At 35.1% G+C, this 19,978-nt stretch overlaps 1 protein-coding gene across 2 annotated transcripts in view; it reads right to left on the bottom strand.

Annotated features, from left to right (window-relative positions):
* The window catches only part of lrfn1 (leucine rich repeat and fibronectin type III domain containing 1), a 188,743-nt gene that overhangs the window by 39,428 nt on the left and 129,337 nt on the right, over nucleotides 1–19,978 (bottom strand). Inside the window, exons 1-2 of one of the 2 annotated variants that reach the window (XM_015382922.1) lie at nucleotides 5,023–5,153; nucleotides 1,795–1,895 (exon numbers count right to left, since the gene is read on the bottom strand). The gene's annotated coding sequence lies outside the window, so the exon portion shown is untranslated. Of the gene's footprint in view, nucleotides 1–1,794; nucleotides 1,896–5,022; nucleotides 5,154–19,978 lie in introns of those variants that run through there. The other variant, XM_015382913.1, reaches the window with a different exon arrangement.

Here is a 19,978-nt window from a genome sequence, read left to right on the forward strand (position 1 = left end):
TTTTCTCTAATCATTAACTGCTTAGGATCAAAATGTACATCTACTTTGGAGTTTCAAATTAAACCTAAGTCAAGGACAATTTCAAAGCTTAGATTGTGTTTCATAAACAGTATAAAAAAAAAATGACCTGCAGTTAATCATCTGTGAAACAGTTTCTCTAAATAAAAAAAGGCCTCTTTTCTCAAAATATGTTGCTAAAAAAAATCTTCCTATATCAATCAAAATCATGCATTTTCTAGTGTACGTTTTTTTTTTTAAACCTCAGATATTGTAATAATAGCATTTTTAATCTGCAATCTTGAAAGTGATGTAAAGTGTAATAATAATCTTCATAATGTATGAAAGGACAAAAAGATTGTCATGTTTTTGCCCATTCGGTCTGTATATAGTCTGCTTACAATCAGATATTGCTGGAATTTGTTTGTTTACTTGCAAGAAAATCCTTTAGTCTGTACATGTTAAAATCTCTCAGTGAAAATACACATCTTTTAAAGCCACTATCTATTACTACAAATCAGGTTGCTGGCAAGTTGAGTAGAAGTCATTAGCAACTATTATATTGAAAGTCCAAAGATTTAGGGATTGCTTTGTTGCTGTTAACTGCATGTTTCATGTTTGAGCTTTTACATTCTTCTTCCTGCTCTTAGGAATACTTAAAAGGGCCAAGCTCTCCAATAAATCTAAAAACAATAGATATAATTTGGACATAATAACTGTTTCAAGGACAAATTATTATATATAATATATATAACTATGACCATGGTTATTAATCTCTAAATTAATAAAATAAATAAGTGCTTCGGCTTTATCTAAACCATTTTCCAGGGATGATCATTAATAAACTAGAGCTGATTTTATAACAATAGTTTTGTTAACAAATTTGATCTAAAATGGATATTTAGTTTGTACTCCACCTCTTATCAAATTCTTTGAGATAGCCACCAACCTAATCACAGCCATTTGGCTATGAGAAAGATCTGACCTGGGCTGAACTGAAAATTTACTGATTGGAAGAAATTTATTTTTTTAGTTCAAGTAGGTATATTAAGCTCTACGTATAATTTTCACATTGTGTGTATTAGAAAATAATTTAACAGTGAATTCATAATTTCTCCACCAATACTTGTTTTCTAAATTTCCTGAAGATATAAGTTTAATAATGATTCAATAGAATAGTTAAAATAATTTAATAAAACCCCAAACTAAAAAAATGTAAGTATGAGAAGCTCTCTGCGGAACTGTATACAAGCAAAAACATACAGAAGATGCATGTTTTACATAAAAGCACAAGTAAAACTATCCTATTTATTCTGTTTTAGAGATGCATATTGTCTAAACAACTGATTGCAGTTTAAGCAAGAAACACTGAAAAATAACAATTACATTTAATTAGCCAGATGTAATCCTCCCACCTCCCTTATGCACATTACTGTACCGTGTTATATTCCAGAATAAACACCTGTTCATTCTGCATATGTTCTTAATTAGCTATTCATATATTATTTTTTTCTATAATGTCTCTCAAAGTAAATATTTTCTGTCTTAAACTGCTGAATATAATTGGACACCTTTGTTAGGTTGCAATAACAATAACTCGATCCATACTTTTTGCAACTGTACTTTTGCTTACTCTCAGTGGTAGGTTCCCATACTGCCCCACAGAACCCTGGGACTAACATCAGCTGACCCACCACTGCTGCCACAGCATTTTCAGGATATTTGTCAGATACTGTGGCTCACTCTGGGTGCAAAACTACTTAGTGATAATATGCCGATATTCAGACAATAACTTACCAAATATCAAGCCCTGGTCTCCATCACACATTCAGCATCAGCCTCCTGATTAAGCAGCTGTCAGGATGAAGCCAAGGACTTGAATTCTTGAAAAAATAAACCTAAAGGACAGCAAAAAAAAAACAACAGAATGTGATATTATAGTAGACCTCTGTGTTCAACACAAATACCTCAGATCTGACCTTTTATTTACAGGAATTACTGTAATCAGTTTCAAGGCCCTTCAAAAATGTTAGATTTAGAGTTAACACAGCGGCTAGTGTCACACAGATGGTGATTATAGTATCTATAAAACAAGTATGTCATTCCTTGGCAAAGTTTTTCTTATATGAATGAGCAAACTGTTTAAAATAGCAGTGCGTCATAAATGTAAATACTGAATAATGCTTGAAGCATTTTATGTCACTTTACATGCATTTAGAAAAAAACTGAATCTGAATGGATGGCCTTCTAGGTTTTGAATAACCTCCAGGCAGGCAGAGCCACTGTTAGAGCAGAAGAGCCAACATTGTTTCTTCCCCACCTGCCATAAAAATACAACCTTTCAGAGATTATAAATCGGAGGTGGTTCTGAAACTTAAATTCTTCTATTCTTTTGCAAATCAAATTAACACTATGTTGCAGAATTTAAAAATCTAGGCTATGAAAAACCCTTTTTAAAATATTGAAGGAGAATGAAATCACTCTTTAGCCTGATTTTTAATACATTTACATAATGCATAGAACATTTAAGTAATTCCTTGGCTTTTGGCCTTTAATAATTAGTGAAGAAGTTAGATTTAGCATTTTATGATTTCACCAGTTTTTGTTAGGGTTAGTAAATTGACATTAGTGAAACTACAAATAAATAAAATACACCTTTTTATGTAATTATTACCTCCTAGTGCTAATCTTTTCATTCTTAGTTAAAACTTGTTTAGAAGTAGCTTTTCTAAATCCATTTATAGACTTGTAGATATTTCTTGTCTTAGGTTGTGATGTATATATTGCTTTTTTTATGCAGTTTTCTTTTTTTAGGACTTGTAATTAGCCAATTATACTTGGTTGATGATTATTGATAGTTATCGATTCCTAAAGTTAATGAAGACTAATGGAAAGCAGCAAGTAAAAGGAAACTACAGCCTCCTTCTGTGATAATCTTCTGTCATTTGTTGCTTATATTGATTAATATTTATTCATTTAATAATCCCCCCTTATCAAGTGTAGCTTTTTAAAATGGCATTAAATTAGTATTAACCTGAGAACTGAACAAAAACCTTTCTGCTTACTTATATTTAATAGGAGCGTTACATCATAATGATCAATTCATTTCAGATAGTATTTTTAATGCGAGTTTAATTTAATATGAGTATTAACATATTTAATTCAAAACATCAGCATTAAACTTTTAAGTAAGAAGGCATATGTGAACAAACCACCGCTCTTTGTTTTTGATTATTTAGTAGGACTTTTTATATACATCCAAACAGTATTTAGGCAAAGCAGGCAACGTTCCTTAACAAACCAAAAACACTGTCATGCATTCATAATCTCATTGACTGAGCTCGCTCTGTTTTTTTACTTGGCAGCTTGGGGCACGATATGAACGCTGATCGGATTATGAAACAGGAAAAGAAACATAAGCAGCAGCAGAGGCAGCAGAAAAACACAAGCAAAGATACCACAGCTATGAATGTCTGTCGTTAATATTTCACTGCATCATTGTTGCAAAAAGAGAACAAATGATTAATATGTGTGTATATATATATATATATATATATATATATATATATATATATATATATATATACACATATATATAGTATGGTAAAAAATGCATGTGAGTTTGATAAATCAAACTGTTCATCAAACCGTTTCTGTTCCTCATCTGTTCTGTGTTCCACTCATGATGAGATTTGTGCCAAAAAAAAAAATAAATAAAAAAATCTGATTATGTTTCTTGACAATTACTGTATGCTTTAATGTGATAGTATTGCTAGGAGATACAAATACCGATAAAATTGGGGAAAATCTCTCCAGGAGGTTATTTTCAGTGCAGCATTCCTCCTTCCTTTTTTGTCTTTTATCACATCCAGAGGAAGGTGACTGCCAAGGTTGGTTTCTCACTTGTTCCAAAACTACAAAACATTTGGTGTGACGTGTCATAGCTCTACTTGCATCGCAAAAGCATGCAATCCAAGAGAGATTACTATATCACTCATACTTTTCTTCAGTCTTGGGGCATAAAAATACAGAACTCTGCACTCAGGTTAAAGCATTACTATACAACAGTTCATATTCTGAGTGAGACTTTGTCACTTTCAGTTATTCATATGGTCAATAAAGTATTTATAACATGAACCCTTTGTTTTATTAATACATACTCTCAATCCACTTCCAATTCCACTTCAATTTTGGCTGGACTTATGTCAAAGTTGAGGAAATAAAAGCAATAAAGGAAAATGAGTGGGGGTTTATGGTGTTAAAAAATTTAGAGGTTTAACTTTTTCCTCTGATGTCGGAAGATGCTAGTTCTGTTTTATGAGTTACATTTTTCCAAAAACTGTAAAACAATCCACCCTCTACAGCTCGGCAGCCAAACCATTTGACCTCTCTTTCTTTCTGTCTCCCCGCAGGTTTTGGAGGTACAATGATCCATATTTGTGCAGGACAAAGACAGTTGTTAGGAAAACAGTCATTCTGTCAGCTCTTACTCAATGAGCCAACAGCAGCGACTGAGACTTTGGTGTTTGGCTGCATTCTGTTGCAGAGAAGAACGACTGTGGGAGGCATCGAATAAGAAAGGAAAGAAGTAAATCCAGCATGCCAGCTGGGCTAGAGGAACAATGAGCATATTGCTTCCAAAATAGCCTGAAATCCATCTTAACTATCAATGTGTTTATAAAGAGGATAAGATGTTCAGAAAGTTTTTCTAGTTATATAGAACCCCTTCCTCTAACAATATTTTTTTTTAAACATCTGGGGTAAAGGTGGAAATATATGATAAGGCAATGAAAGAGAGTTGTTTGAATTGGTAGTTTTAATAGAAAAGGTAATGATCTATTTTTCACACACAAAAACATTGCACCTTATAGATTTAAAGAATCAGAAAAAAGTAAAGGACAAACAGAGATGGAGCAAAACCTGTGTATTTTTTTTTAAAAAAAGGGTGATTTTCATGTTCTACTTAACGTGAGAGTTAAAGTCATGAAGAAACCACTCGATTCTCTAAGACAGATTTTAACTCACCCTGTTTTCACCATCAAATCTCAGCTGGCTGATTTTAATGGGTAAATCTTACCTTTTTAGCAGTAGCATATGCAGTATAAAAATATGTAACAAAATATAAAAAAGACTTTGACCGTAGCAATGTGTTCATGTCCCAGTTAGTAACAGCTTTGCTTAACCATTCAGAGCAAGATAACCTTGCAACAAGACAATGGAGCAATTATCAAAAATTACTTCCTTTAAATCCAACTTCACATAAACGATGATGATAAAAAATTATTTCTTATTTTTCTGTTCTAAAAATGGCAACAGGCATGGTAACAATATTTGAAAAAGTTAATTAAGTATATAAATAAATCTATATACTTGATATATACTTAATAAACTTTGTCAGCTCAATAAAGTTGTATTAAATTTTATTGTATTCTATGTATATATAAATTTAGAAGTTGATCCTTAACTGTTTTCTGTTTTGCTGTTTAGGAGGAGGATCCAACTAAGCATGCCGAGTTTTACGGGCATCAGTATAGCAGATTTCTGATTGGAGAAATAAAATCTGTATCTCCAGTCTCCACTACCTGCGGTCCAAGTGGACCTTCACACCTTCTCTATGTCTTTTGGTGTGAGTGTGTCTAAGAATAACAGGAAGGAAGAATAATGAATGAATGGAGGGAGTTTTTGTTTTTCAGTTAAAAATCTAACTTTTGTGTCACGTTGGACTCAGCAGCTGGATGACTGCTGTACAGCTGCAGTCCACAGTCTCCTCTTCTCTAACCTTCTAAATCCTAAATAATAGATCAACCAGTTTTTTTTATGAGAAATAAATAAGAATATACCCATTTTAGGGTGATCGCCATCCACTGAAAATAAGCGCTGACTTTATTCAACCAGAAATAAGCAACAAAGTTAGTGTGGTGGTGGAAATAAATTGGAAATGTTTGTAAATCTGTTTGTGATTGTTAAATACACTTTAAGATGTAAGAAAATGTACTCAACCAAAATAATTGCAAATTGTTATCTTTGCTTTATTGGGTAAAGTATCTTTTTTTTTTTTTTTACACTGCACATAGGACAAACCACTTGTTGAAACCACTGAAAGATTGAACTGTTTCATAAACATGGGCTTATAGCCATTCTAAGCAGATCCATAATATCTGCTGATAATAATATCCATAACATCCTCCTTTTGGTTTCCTCTTCTTAGCGGCTCTGGTCATTACTGTAACTCCCATGTCAAGAATTTGATAAATGGGCTGCTTTTACATAAGATCAAGGGCACCGTATGGGAAGGTAGTAATTATAGCTCCGCACATGTTCATGTTTTTTACAGCAGTGTACCTACAACCAAATACTAATTCCATAAATAATAGGGATTCAAGAGAGCAATACCCCAAAACACTGAACTAATGGGATATATGTCACTAGGTGCAGGCTTAATGTGTTAACATAAATTAGATTTATCCCGTTCAGTCTCATCTCTCACAATAAACTGAAGATTTAACCACGAAATTGGGGTAATTATTTCACATGAACAATTGTTTTTACCTGAGCTCCCATTACGACCGAACCATGATAAAATAGTTTGAAGGAAAATGGCTTGTAAAAGCAAAATAATTAGCTTTTTATTAGCTCCTACATACATTTACCTTTAGGGGTCAAGCAAAAATGAATTGACTGTATGTGTGTGTGTGTTTTTCCCAGATGATCGATACTCATGGATCTGTTGATGGTGGAAGAAAAGGTTACCAGGAAAACAACAGGAGCTAAATGAAGCAGATTGAATTGTCATAAGATCCCTTTTTCAGTGCTAATTAGGGCTGGTTGTGTTATGCTCAGAGGCCCACTGAACCACCTGTCATTCTCCTTCAGCTGGAATTTATATTTCACCTTATTTTACTCCAAAAGTTTAAGAAAAGAGACAAGAAAAGTATTGCACATTTCGATAGTAAAATATACATCTCATAAAAAGCATATAAACATGCTCCGTAGCAACTCTATTAGAGAAGCATAAATATAGATGGTCTAAAAATCCCAAACCCTCATCTAAATGGTGACAAATCTGGAACAAATCAAGCTTTTTTTGTGGGAAATACAATAATACTACTGTAGCAGTTCCTTTATGTGAGAGGCTATTTCAAAGAATGAATAGCGAGGCCTGCCAGGAATTGCAGTGCTTTATCTGTTTTCAAACTTCACAATTGCATATAACAAACACAAAAAGGGAGTTACAAGTGATATCAGATTGGGGAAAAAGAAAACAAGATTGTGAATCTCTCCAGGGATCCTTTTTCATAATGTTCCTGACATATATAATAACAATTTAAAGCTGACAATAGGAAACACAAACACAACAATTTCTCTCAACTTATACAGTTAGATGTAAACTGCAGCATTTTGGATATATATACCCTAAACAAACATGATTGAAAGGAGAATTTGTTTTGTCAGCTTATCTGTTTCCCTGCCAGCACTTGTAGTTTTTCTAATCAGATTATGTATAAATTCATTTACTATGTTAACAATTAGCAAATGATTGGGTCCACTGTTATGTGTGTTTAATTGATTGTTTGAATTGATTGTTTTTGGACTGGATTCTACTTCCTTAATGTGTTACATAGTTGTGATGGATTATGGCTCTGATTTATGTTGACATGCTCAAACAAATCTCATTATTATAACAACTAATGAGCTAAAGTTAGCACACATAACAGTAATAATCTCATCTGCTTCCTTCACTTTTTAGGCAAAGGTTTTTTTTCTTAAAACACGATTTTAACTCAATTCTAACCTTGCTAAAACAGTTATTTTTTTTATTCTCGAATACTTCATTAAGTTTGCTTTAGCCTATATTTACAATCACATTCAAAAACAAATTGATGAGTGGATCTTTCTTCGGTTCATACCTTAGAACTGACAAGTTCTGTTTTTCTGTTTTACCTTAGTTTGTATTTCTATCAGTTAAGTTATTTTATTCTATAAAAAGTTTTTTAGCTTTTAGAATTCCATTTTGGAGTCATTCTGTTGTGTATTTTTCTGCACATATTAATCTAATAAATTATTTTCAACAACTTTTTGAAGTTGTTTCCATCTTTTCAGCGATAGTATTGAATTTTTGAATGTGTAAGACCAAAAATAATCACCTGGAAGAGGCTTTATTATCTTGCTTAGTGAGCAGCAGCCAATAATATATAAGGGTATCTACGGAAGTAGCCCTAGTCTCACCTCCTTGAATAAATTGGATGTGTAGTTTAAATTTATTTACAGTGTGCTTCTGCGCAGGAACATTAAAAAAATTTACCCAAATCACTAAATAATAATATTGTCTTCTTAAAATGAAAAAAATATATATTTAATTGAGGATATATAATATATAACATATTTATTTCCAGTTTTGATAAATTATTGGCACATTCAAATAAGTATTTCATAAATTTTCTATTTATTGTATTGTGGCATCCGTCGCCCTCCATACCAGGCAGCCTCCAAAACACATTTTGTTTCAAAAGAGAGATGGTATACTTACATGTTTTAAGTATAATTATATCACAGGGAAAACACAATAAAAAAAAAAATATATAACATTTTTAAATCTTGTACATTCAAACAAAAATGAAATTAATGTGCATTTATATGAGAAAAAAAACTCAGTAAATAAAGAAATAAAGAGATGTTTAAGACGTTTCAGAAAATGTCCTTAATTGTTAAAAAAGCCATCTATAAATAGAGTGGCCAATATTTTTATGCTAATTGTGTTCTTTTTAAACTGAGAAATGGTTTGTAGAGAATAAAATAAGTAGAAAAAAAAATAATGCAAACATGATCCTTGCTTGATTATTAAAGAATATTGAACGTGACTACATGCAGGTTCCACCGCATTAGCGCATGGCCTCATTTCAGTGTCGACACTGATCATTTTGTGAGCTCATAATGAGAAAAGACAGTGCTGTTATACTAAATGAAGGTTTTATGACTACCTCTGCCCCATTGAGCTTTAACCTGAAAATGCAAATGGGTTTCATGAAAACCAAGTGATTTCACGCTTTACTGGATGCTGCTACATATGCATATGGTCTTAAGTTGCAGTAAAATGCATTAAAGTTAGCAAGGGAAAATTACATCAATCTATAGCTTTTCATCTAGCAAGCTTTTATTTATATTTAATGCACTTATATATCTAACTGTCAGTGGTTTCAGGGGGTGTGTGGAACTGTCTATGGAATCTTTAAATAACCAAGAATAGTGGTACTTTTACAGAGCTGTGCAGTATAATTCCATCACTATTTACAGTACACTGAAAAAGACATGGCCTTCTCTTCACAAATTTAAGCATGAAGATTACAAGGGCTTATACCTCAATATTAGCATATCCTGCTCAATACAAGCCTTTAAGCAGGGTAAAGAAAAAGTAACAGCTGCCTTCAGCTGTGTGACATTTTGTACAATTAATTGAATACTAAAAGAGAATATCCAAAAATAACACATTTACCTAATAATCTATGTCTTCATGGTAGAAGGATTGATGAAAAGGAGTTAAAACAAAACTCTTGGGATTATCCTAATTGTTCTTATTACATCAAAAAAGAATGAGGGTAAAACCATTTTACACAGCCCTTACAGCAAGTCCAATTTACAAAATGAACGTGACAACTTCTCTGTAAACAAGACTTGAGACAAACGAATCATGGCTCGCAAGATATTTTTCCTTATTTACCTTCAGCAAATAATGTCAGTGTTGTGCCAAGGACTGTCAGTGCTGTCATTTTGATAGGTTGTTGGAGGTGGTGGTGCAGCAGTCATCAACAACAGAGTTTTGAAACAAAGAAAAACAGCTTCCTTTACCTTCCATCCCTTCAGAGAGGTGACACATGGTCATCTGTAATTTGTGTTATGTTTTCAGATTCAATGCCAAGGATCAGAATAGCACCAGGATTTAAACAAGTGGACCAAACCACTTCCAATATATTAACAAAGACATGCAAGATGGTCTTGCTTCAGCAGCCATGTGCCATCAATGTTCGTATCTTTATTTCACCCTTAAACTGATTAAGTTCTCTTATGTGCAGTTAATTTTGTCACATAAAGCATGTGAAACAAGCTTTACTCGGAATATTCATCAATTAATAAAGCACTATACATTATGCATCTTGGAAAAAGTCTTGATCTTACAACATATCCTGCAGTTCAGAGACTTTAAAATTTTATATTATTACTCATGTTGCTAAAAGTATTCACTCACTTGCCTTGCCTTACATATTAGCTAAAGTGACAAGCTAATTCTAATCCATAGGGGTTCAATATGACGTTGCTCCACCATATGGAGCTAGAACAGCTTTAGCTCTTCTGGGAAGCCTGTCCTCATGGTTTAGAAGTGTGTTTATGGAAATTTTTGACCGTTCTAACAACAGTGCATGTGTGAGTTCATACACTCATGCTTGACGAGAAGGCGTCTCTTTGGGTCTCCACTCTTATTCATCCGAAAGGTGTTCTATCAGGTTGAGGTTAGGACCCTGTGCAATGTCTTTATAGGCCTTGCTTTTTGTACTGCTGCACAGTCATTTTGGAAGAGAAAGGGGCCAGCTCCAAACTTTACCTACGAATTTGGGATGATTGAAATGTCCAAAATCTGTTGGTTTGCTGCAGCGTTCTGAGTTCCTTTCATTCTAACTAAGGAGTCAAGCCCAGCTCCTGAAAAACAAACCCCAAACCATAATCCTCCCTCCACCAAACTTTACACTTGGCCCAATGCAGTTCTGTGCTCCTGGAAACACAGACTCGCCCATTAGATTTCCAGATGGAAAAGCAAAATTCTTCATTCAAGACAACACATCTCCACTGCACTACAATACAGTCTAGCAGTGGCATGCTTTACACCACTGCATCTGATGCTTTGCATTACACTTGGTCATGTGTGGCTTGGATGCAGCTGCTGGACCATAGAAACCGAGATAAAACTTTCTGTTCGACAGCTAGGCCACATGAAGTTTGGAGGTCTTTAGTGATTGACTCTACAGAAAGTTGCTGATCTCTTTGCACTATGTGCTTCTGAAGCCACAGACCTCGCTCCATCAGATTACATGGCCTACAACTTCATGGATGAGTTGCTGTAATTCCCAAACACTATTATTTTCTTATGATACAGCTGACTGTGGAATATATAAGACAGAACAATTTCATGGCTGGATTGGTTACACAGGTGGCATCCTATCTGTTGCCATGAAAGTGACTGGAACACATGATTCCAATAATAATGTTGATGGGCAAATAGTTTTGGCAATATAATGTATTAAAGGGAAATTTGGAGAGCGAACAATAAAAAAAAGCCAATGCTGGAGATTAAACGGCAGAGCCAGATATAGAGGTAACTTGAGATTTTTTATTCTGTATCTGAAGAGAAATTAGCTTTCTATTCTATATTGTTCTACATCCATTGTGAACTTGGGCTTTCCTTGTTAAGATGTCAGATAAATAAGTGGAAATAGATTTACCAGCCCTTGCAATTTAAAATAATTAAACAATGTCATCACTATGACATTGTTTAAACACAACAAAATGCAACCCTTGTACCATATTCCTGAAATGATTACTCTAATCAAAAATTAATGGGAGTCACTGAAAATGTTGTAGTTAGTGCTCTTACTTTGTGACTTGTACCCGGTCTTTCTAAATTGCCCCTGTGTGAGGGGCACAGCTGTTTAACCTGTGTGTCTCTGTCTTGCCCTATGTCAGACTGTGATCTCTCCACAGTGTTCTCTACCTATTGCCAAATGGTAACTGCAGAAAGGCATCATCCCACCCAGTGACCCTGCATGGATAAATGAGTGTAGACATTGGATTGGATAACTGGAGGGAAATTCAGCTGATATGAGGTCATGAGGGTCTGATATACTTTAATTAATAAAAACATTGTTTTAATGTAATACACTTCCTTTGTTAAAAGTATAAAAAACCAATGTGATAACCGTTGTTCCAGCAGATTAAATGCTATAACTTTAACAAACAACAAAATCAACAAACAGTAGCAAAGGCAGGATTTATACATGCTTATAGTTCAAGTGTTTTCTCTGAAAAATCTAACTTATGACAGTTTGGTTTTTCATACCGTTGCACAGCCCTCTGTTAGCAGGTTAATTAGCTGACCTATCTGCTTTTGCAATTAGCCTGCAATTGCCTGTTTTAATAAGACTTTGCTGATGTGTCTGTAAAGCAACCACCTAACTGCGGTTTTAAAAGTAAAAGTAAAGAGACATTTATATACATGTTGTTAGTCTTTCCTATGAGGTTTGGCTCAAATATTAAGCCTCGGAGCCACCAGTCACAAAACATAAAGTATTGAAAATATGTAATCATGTGTACTTAAAAGTGAGATACTGACAACACCTCAAATTGTCCCCGATTTCAACAGCTAAGTCAAAGGCAGTGTGTGGACCTCGAGCTTTTGCAGAGCCAAGGGAAGACTTTTAAGTACTTCACTGAATCTTGAATTCTCTGTCACCTTTTGCTTCAACTGTATCCTTCAAAAGAAAAGCTGTCAGTCCAAGGTACACTGTCAAGCCTGTACATTCCCTTGCAGATGACAGCCTTTTTATCTCTACTCTCATATGACAGTGTTTCATCAGATGAAATGTTTTGCATGTTTTCATTCCATAAAAAAAAACTATTTATAAATGCTAACACCTAAATTTGCCAACAAACAACAACAAACAAATGATTAACTTGAATCTCAGTATGTTTTAACTGGTTTTAACAGCTTCATAGATTTAAACATTGAGACTTATGTACTTAACACACTGGCTAGCAGGAAATGACACCACAGCCAGGGGCAGCAATATCAGCATGTCTATAAATAAGAAGAACCAACTCAGTATGTCTAGCCCGGCTGTCCCACCGCCCCAGGCCTAGCACAAGATATCAGCCGCCACAGCGTAGGAGCAAGACATACCCCACTGGCCCATCCACCCAACTGCTACTGCAGGCCAGCACAGAGCCCTAAAACTGGGCATGTTTGAAAGTTAGGGGCAAACTCGTGTGTAGCAATGTCTGAAGTCATTATGGCAGGAGACATACTGCAACAACAAACAGGAGAGATATTCCATGTCCGTGTCAGCATGTTTGGAATAACAGAAACTGAAACAGTAAAGATACATTTTCAATCAAGTAATGGTAATTTGGGGAAAATTCCCTCCAATGCTCCTCATCTTGCATCACGATGGATTATTCCATTAAACCATTGCAGACAGTGGTGTGTCCCCCAAGTAGTTTTTCAGGTGTGCTGTTTGGTGGCACCAGATTCATTTGTTTGGTGTCCTTTTTGTTCAAGTAATTTAGCCCTACCTATTAGAGATGTTAGTGGATCAGGCCATATGGCATTTTTGGAACTGAACTGAACTGCTGACAGTTTTACTTTTTTTGTTTCTTTTTTTTATGCAAATAATTAAGAATCATTAAGAAATGTTTGAAAATAAATGACTATCATTTTTATTTTCCTTACCATCTCCATTACACTGCTATTTTCTACTGGCTGTACATTTGTTTTTGATTTGATGCACTTAGGCACATTTATCCCTATATGTATTATTGATGCAGATGGGGGAGATGGTGTTGGAACAAGGTCTTTGGGATCTATCCAGCTCAGATGGATAGCTGTTTTTCCCCAAGACTTTTAGTGACTCTTTTTGGTGCATTTGCAAGTTGTAAACATATGTATACTGCTGCTGAGGCTGAGCTAGCCATCTATAATGGATTTAATGGAGTAGTGCAGGGTGGAACAAGTCACCTCCAGTGAGGTACTGGGAGTTTATGAAATGTTAAAATGGGACCTCTTAAAATCGACTCTGCTTTAGGATGACTAATATCCAGAGCTTAGTGTGAAAAATGCAATTTCTGTATTTCTGGCTTTTAGACATTTTATAGAGCAACAATCCTTTTAAATGCATGTCGCATTCTGCTCACAATTGCTGTGTCTAACTATCTAATAGCCTGACTGAATAATTCAAATATTTAATGATACCAAAAGCTACAGCTTTGTCTTAATATTATTATTATTATTTTGCTTACACTGAAAGCTGCTTCCCGAAACTCCTTCTTTCTAACAATCAAAGATGTTTAACTGAATTTCCTTGAGTTGCCCTTATTTATGTTTGTGATTCTGATTTCAGTCTCAGTGAAGCAGTCGACAACACATAACAGGTCATCCAGCAATAAACAAGAGGAAGTGTTGACATTTGTTGTGAAAAGGAACTTAGGCCACAGTTGTTGCTTTTGAAAAGGATGAGAGCACAACTTACTGGTAACTACCTGCTGCAGCAGCAAGAAGTATATCCTTTTGTCTGCATGGTTTAAACAGCTTTTGATCAGCATTTGAAATGTTTACAATACGACCCTGACAGTAATTGAATAATTGTAGTATAAAACTTTCATCAGTGTTTAATATCTTTAATGTACAGGACTTGTTTTTTTACCTAGTAAAATTGAAGGAATGGTATATTCGCTCGACTGCCTCCCTCTTCAATTTTACAGACCACATTTTCACTGTGCTTCAAGTAAGACTCAGTGTACAAAGAGCTTTTTTATTTGCTTTTGCTGAAATAGGGTGGCATGAATTTTTGCTGTAATTCCACAATTGTACTTGATACACGCAAACAGATCTATAGTGTCAGTGTCATAGCTGCTGAGGTACTTCACTTTAGAGAAATATATATAAGACAGATCCGTATTCTGTAATAAAATCCTACAAGTTTTTCACTACTATTTATGAACTTTTTACCAGAAACTTCTTTTATGATTACATCGACTTCCTTTTTATTAACTTTCTCAATTTGGACACTAAACCACTTAAACCCAAATATCCAAGACTCTGCTTTGCATTAAAACTTTAGGTAAATGGTTGCATTACTAGATAAATAAATAAAAATAAAAATATGAGTCCTGAATCAATTAGATTTTGATTCATACAGTTCTAAATCGATTAATTTTGATTGGATCTGTTTTTACAATAATGAAAGTGGTTCAACTGTGTTTAAATAAAACACTCATGTATTAAATTTTTCCCTGTCATATTAAACACAAGGTGCAAACTTGTAAATCAGACAGTTTAAACTTGAGATGTGAACAAAACTGTCTCAAAAGTCCAAACTTGTTTGTGAAAAGTGAAAAAGTGAAGCTTCACTCGAGCAGGCAGACGTGACAGCAGGGACACAGCAGACATGCATGAGCTGCATTATCTCCACTGCACAAACCATATGTGCAGCATTGTCTGTAACAACTACAGGGTGTTTGCTGGTCAGCCCCCTTTTGTTGATGTCTCTGGTCAACTTATTGGCTATATTTGCAACTGTCTGTCTTGAAGTAATCTTGAGTGCATTTTTCCTGCTCATTTGAATGCGAACATCACACGCGTCACTTTAAAACTAATCGATCTCATTCCCTAGTGATCGATTTCTCAAAAATGTAAAGGAATCGATTCAAAATCGATTAAATACATTTTTTTTTAGCCAGCCCTATGGATTATATTCACTTTTGGCTTCATCTGAACACCGGATGTAAGGGCACTTCCAGACACCTAATGTAAGTGTGATTAATTTATTTCAAAACAAAGTGATGCATGTTTTAAAAAGTGTTTTTTTTTTTGTTTTAAATTTCTTTAAAGAGACATCTGACAAATATCAAACTATTGTTTAAAAGTAAATGGTGATAAAGACACTATTGATGAATAAATCTTCAAATATACCAAGGTAGCTAAAAAAACAGACTATTCACATCTTTCTTGAGACAAATATGCACAGATCATGCAAAAGTAAAACTCATTATACGGTTTTAGCTGCCTTATGGCCCCAAAAATAGACTCAATAATAAATATAGATAAGCTCTACAATGTATCAACTTCACCTAATATCATTAACTTGGTACTTTCTTCGTCCGCTTGGATCTGATCCCCTACCATTTCCGCAGTCTTTAAGGCTTCAGCGTCTGGAACTCTCTGGGCGACGTTCGCCATGTGCTGTTGGCAGCTGTTCGGCTGGATTCTACCTCCTCCTCTGGGCACGGACTGAATTCTAAGACCAGGTTAGTGACTCACAGGTTTGTAATCATCCTTTGTCAGATTTACGCTATATATGTACGTTATATATTTAACCTCTGCAGAGGTTCCGGCCTTAGATGTCCCTGCAGTTACTACAGATCCTTTGTTTTTAATAAACGCTTTTGATAAATCAGTCTGTCTGTTTGCCTTGAATTCTGGGTCCTCTGTTCTGAGCCTTGACACAGTTTTATTGTCTCCTGAGGGAAATTTGGTTTGCAGGAGAATAGAAACTTTTAAAAACGAGAAAACTCTAGAAACACTCTGAGAGCGCAGACTTCCGCCTAGCAGCAAATTTCCCCCCATAATGTGACTTAAACCTATAGCTAAAACTCACACATCTGCTTCATTACAACATTTTAATGAATTGTTCCTTGACATGATGCCCGACTCTGGTAAAAATTTTGTTAAACACTGTTCATAGCTTTTCAAGTAATCCTGTAAACAGATGGACAGACAAATAAACACAAAAACTCTACTAAAATCCTACCATCTTTGACGGAGGTAGAAAAAAATAACATAAAATCACATAATTTCAAGAAAACCACATAAACAAGCAGCATTGAGTCACGAATAGATGGTTTAAACTTAAATTCCGGTTACGGGTTGAGCTCAAAATAGGTTGACCTAAAATATGAAAACTATGCTTAAGAGCCAGGTCTATCGTCTCGTTAACTCAGGTGGTGCAAAAAGGTTCCATATTTTTTAAATGAACCAGAACTGTCCTGCTAAAGCTGAAGAAAATTTTTGGTTGAGGTGCAGCTTATTATTATATTCAGGACATATGAAAATTCTTGGTGATATATGACCTCTTGTCTGATGTGTTTATATAGATAATTCTAAATGAATCATTTGCATTCAACCAAACATAAATGTGATATTCATAGCATGTATGTAAATATCTGACTGATGCTGAGGTCTAAGCTAAGTTCACAGCCTGAGATATTACAGAAGAGACTGTGACTGTAGAGCTTTCTCTACTTGAAAAAAAAGTCAGAGTGTAATGCCTTGGAGTGATGATGAGCAAAATATGTGCACGGTGCAGTGAACCATCTCGTATGTGTCACCTGCTGTTATAGTAGCCGCGATTAATTGAAGTCAACATGTATGGTTCTTGAAGTTTAAACACTCAAGTTTTTTTTTGTATACCCGAAGAAAGGTCACCTCTTTCTAATTTATTTGCCAAAAGGAGAGCATGCAGGGGAGCAAGCAGAGGAAAGAGATTTAATCAGTGTTGCTCCGATGCCGACACCTGGTTCTGCCTTGCTGAGCAGCCAGATTCATAACAGAACGCACAACCAAATGTGGCCAACAGAGCATGTCTAATGATCTATGACGCTGACAAGGAAAACACAAATCATAATACAGCGACAAGTTTCTTTGACAAATATTTCGTTGATTGAGTTACTTTCAAAGAATACAGAAGACTGGGTGGCTTTTTTTTTTTTTTTTTTTTTCAAAAAGAGGCTCATTTGGATTCAGGAAGAAGAATATCAGAGTCGGAGAGGATCAAGTAGTGAAAGCAATAAGGGGAGTTATCGATCAATTTATTTGAACACACTTTCATGGTAACAGGGAGTGAATCTTGCCTCATTTGGTGCTTGTAATTCACATAATGTCTGCAGGAACTTGGCTAAAGACTAAGCTGACAATGCATCTTTCAGATTATTCCCTAGCCCACAGTTAGACATTCCTGCTATTGATGTTAATTAAAGACTCAAAGTACTTCATGACTGACATGTTAACATTTTGAAATATACAGAAAATGCATTTAATACCATTAAAATAGTCTTGATTCTCTTCCCATTTGCTTTTTACTAGCTATTCTTTATAGAGATTTTTCACAACAAATGTCATCTTGAAGAACCCTAAAAGAAAACAAGTCCTATTTAAAATTAGTCTCAGACCAAATCAGTACAATGCACTCCTGTAGCAGATTCGTTTACATTTACACACTTTTCAGGTTGATTCTATTATGAAAAAAATGCATTGCAAGACTATTCTTTAATTTCTAAGTATTATATTTTCCTAGTACCCTCCAAAGAACCAATTTATTACTACAACAACAACGTTTTCCTCCTGTGTATAAACACACCTGTTTGACAGATCTAGAATATTTTTTATCGTATGTCTTCTTTCATAATCTTTTTCTCCTCTTAGTTAGTTGACATGAATACAGTATATAGCACTTTCGGAAAATTTAAAGTTTACTCAACATATATTTTGACTACTGACATTGTTTTGTTGAAGCCTCTATTCACCCACTACTTTCTCCCCACACAGACTTTACCACTTTATAACAATATCACCACACTCTCCATCCTTTGCTACCCTCATAATTAGTACAGCACTTACTATACAAGGGATTTTCTTGCCTAAAAGCAAATCTTTCCCCACGCCATGCGTTACTCTTTGGTTCCTGGCGGTGCATTTCCTATCCAAAAGCATTGGTAATATTAAACCAGAATAGTGATTTTTAAAATAGTTTGCACAAAAGTAGTCACAGGATCAAAATAAAAAGCCTATAAAGACAAAAGCAATTATATCCAACGTGACACAACATATAAAAAATTGTAAAGTCAGCCTTATTTTCTCAGAGAATCTGCTGTCACCCACCATTTTCCCCTGTCATGAACATCCATCTGGATGGATTGAGTGAGCCCTCAAACAGTATTGGCAGCTAGACGTGCAGATGTGAGCATTAAATCTTAAAATAAAGCCTCACAGAGAAAGCATCAAGCTTCGTCTCTTTTCTTGGCAGTCACTGCAGGCAACCTCACATCAGCATGATTGAAGGAACAAGCGGTGAAGAAAAATGACATGCTGCGCCGCCTGGGTGGGGGAGGGAGATGCCCTTCATGGATTACAGTACGGCGAATCGAGTTATTATCTATGACCACTACATGCTGTTACTCCTCTCTCACCTCAAGCCTTGTTTTGACTTGCACACTGAAGAAGAGGGAGCCATATTTCACATTGCTATTTACACACAGCTGTAATAATCCTCAATGTTCCTACCCCTTCACATTCGTTTTGATGCTCCTCAGTTTTTACGATAAGGGGCTTTGCAGTACCCTGTGCAGGCAGAGGGTAATGAATAAATTAAGAAGTAGAATGATGGTAGAGTCTCACTTAGAGGTCACATGTATCTCGCTGCCATTTAAAAAAAAAAAGACATACTGCCAAGGAACACGGCAGAAGAATGCATTGAGTCTGCTGAAAAGGAGCGGCAGTAAAAGTGGAGCCATTGGGGAGAATCATAATTATTCATGGCTCCCTTTTGCTGTGCAAAGCAACAAACATAAGAAACAAAATGTCAATTATGAATTTCTACTGTGCCAAGTCTTAGTATAACATTTCAGCACTAAAAGAATCGTTGTTGGTTTTTGATGAATCGGATATGATTGGTCAACGAATTGATCCACTGTTGTAATGCAGCATGCAGTTTGTACTTAAAGGAGAAGTCCAGTCATATTCAGAATTCAAACTTCTGAAGGTACTTTAAATATGAAATTATCACATACTGTTCAATAAATGATAAGTGTTTTAATCAAGAGTAATTTTCAGTTGAATATGCTATACCAGAGACCATGTTTGCCAAAGAACACTACTGCCACATTCTGGTTCGTGACATCACAGTGCGGTATCGACTGTCGATCAAGTCCCAGTGCTGTATCTGGTGTTTGTCACAACACCCTATTATCCAAGTCATCTTGAAAACATTCTTCGTCGAAATGTTGGCTACATATTACATGTTTCTTTTCTGGACAGAAGTTCGATGGCAAATCCTACCTCTTCAAATTGCACGTGGGCATTGTCACTTTAACTATCTCAAAATCTTAAATAATTGTTGTTGATTGTGTCTAGTAGTTCCCATTGATTATCCTTGTAAAGCGGGGAGAA

The sequence above is a fragment of the Cyprinodon variegatus genome, unplaced genomic scaffold (genome assembly GCF_000732505.1).
Source record: "Cyprinodon variegatus isolate N-32 unplaced genomic scaffold, C_variegatus-1.0 Scaffold14, whole genome shotgun sequence".
Classification (NCBI taxonomy): Eukaryota; Metazoa; Chordata; class Actinopteri; order Cyprinodontiformes; family Cyprinodontidae; genus Cyprinodon; species Cyprinodon variegatus.